Source organism: Rhamphochromis longiceps, linkage group LG8 (assembly GCF_057381845.1).
Source record: "Rhamphochromis longiceps isolate RC_006_pf linkage group LG8, R_longiceps_female_GT1.1, whole genome shotgun sequence".
Classification (NCBI taxonomy): domain Eukaryota; kingdom Metazoa; phylum Chordata; class Actinopteri; order Cichliformes; family Cichlidae; genus Rhamphochromis; species Rhamphochromis longiceps.
This window is the reverse complement of record NC_140564.1, coordinates 27817293-27819253: the sequence shown is the minus strand read 5'-3', so window position 1 is coordinate 27819253 and position 1961 is coordinate 27817293. Positions and strand designations below refer to the sequence as shown.

At 44.5% G+C, this 1961-nt stretch overlaps 1 long non-coding RNA gene across 1 annotated transcript; it reads right to left on the bottom strand.

The window, feature by feature from the left end:
* Window positions 1-975: 975 nt before the first annotated feature.
* LOC146663920 (uncharacterized) lies at window positions 976-1397 on the bottom strand. The gene is made up of 2 exons (XR_014912931.1): window positions 1144-1397; window positions 976-1061 (listed from the first exon to the last, which is right to left on the bottom strand). It is a non-coding gene; the product is annotated as an uncharacterized LOC146663920 (long non-coding RNA).
* Window positions 1398-1961: the final 564 nt, after the last annotated feature.

Below are 1961 nucleotides of genomic sequence, written 5' to 3'. Positions count from 1 at the left end.
CATAACACTGAATGACAGAAAAACAAGCTCTCTGGCACATTTTAAAAACAGCAAACAAGTATTTTGCACCTGTGTTCAGTTATGTGGCTGCATTTTTTCCCCAGAGGATTATTTATGATGAAGGTTAATTTGCATGTGGTTATTCTGGATAGGGATGTCTATAAATACTTCAGTGGCCCAGCAAATTAGGCTGTAAAACACCCAGAAGTGTCAATACTGTAAGAGAATACACACTGGTACACAAACAGCTCTTCTTCTTCTTTTTTTGGCTTAAGTTGTGAGCCCATACAGACTGATTGCATCTTTCCTGCCTTGATCCTATTTTCATGGTGGTATAGTCTAGCTGGCTGCTTGGAAAGGTCAGGTCTAAATTGAGAGCAGAGAATAGATCTTTCAAGGTTTAAGGATCAGATCTCAAAAGTCACTTTAGCAACCTAAATGAAGGAGAGTGTGAACATTAGAGAGCTTCTCTCTCTTTCAAATTTGTATATGTGACAGTTGTTCTTGATAGCTGATAATTGTGTTGAATCGTGCTTGTTTATATTAATTCTTGTATTTTCTTTTTTTTTAAAATCATGCTATTTTCTTGGCCTCATGATATGATAGACTTATGACCTCTTTCACTATCATACAGGAGAGACTAGGTCATATTTTTCAAGGTAACAGGCATTTTAACAAGGTTTTACCCTGGAGCACTGACATTAGATTTTCTCTTCCATGTTGCTTTAAGCTGAGCATACACTGTGCAATTTTTTCAGTCGCGCGATTCAGCTCCTGCTCAAACTGTACGATTGACTCGCAGAGGTTATGTCAGGGCTGATGGAAGGTATGGACTCAAGCGCGGAGCTCTGGGTTGAAGCAGACAGTGCGTTTATTTACAGTGCGTGAAAAATAGTCCTTAAACATCAATATATCCAACAATTGTCCTTTTTCTTAGTTCCCAGAAGTGGTGAAGGTGAGTTTTCCCGTGAGGTCTGTGTGCGCTCCTTCCGTGTGAGCTCCTCCTCCCGAAAACACCAGTGAATCCTTTACTCCACTCCTCCGTCCCGTACTTCTCCAATCTGAAAGTCGAGCAAACACAACAACGGATGAGAAGGCTTGCCTGGCCACGCGGGTGACAAGATCACGCGCACACTTAGCTACCGAGCTCCGAGTACAATCCAGCGTCGACTGCCGTCTGGACACATCGTTAAATACCTCCGTCTAGTGAGGAAAGATTAGCGGCAGCTGGAGCCGAAGATTACACTTCCGGGTCAGAGATCGGCCTTTCTCACTCTCTCGGAGACGCCGTTCCTCGGCAGCCAGACCCGCAGAGTAGGGAGGGAGAGAGAAAGAGAGGAGGGCATACACACACATCACAAACAAACAAGCAGGTCGTCCGGGAAGACCGTCCGACCGTGACAGGTTAGAAGTTCGTAGGTCATTCAATTTTATTTATATAGCGCCAAATCACAACAAAAATCACCTCAAGGCGCTTCATAGATACAGAGAAAACCCCAGCAATCATATGACCCCCTATGAGCAAGCACTTTGGCGACAGTGGGAAGGAAAAACTCCCTTTTAACAGGAAGAAACCTCCAGCAGAACCAGGCTCAGGGAGGGGCGGGGCCATCTGCTGCGACCGGTTGGGATGAGAGAAGGAAGACCGGATAAAAGACATGCTAGGGAAGAGAGACAGATATTAATAACAGATATGATTCAATGCAGAGAGGTCTATTAACACATGTTGAGTGAGAAAGGTGACTGGAAAGGAAAAACGCAATGCATCATGGGAATCCCCCGGCAGCGTACGTCTATTGCAGCATAACTAAGGGAGGATTCAGGGTCACCTGGTCCAGCCCTAACTATATGCTTTAGCAAAAAGGAATGTTTTAAGCCTAATCTTGAAAGTAGAGATAGTGTCTGTCTCCCGAATCCAAACTGGAAGCTGGTTCCACAGAAGAAGGGCCTGAAAACTGAAG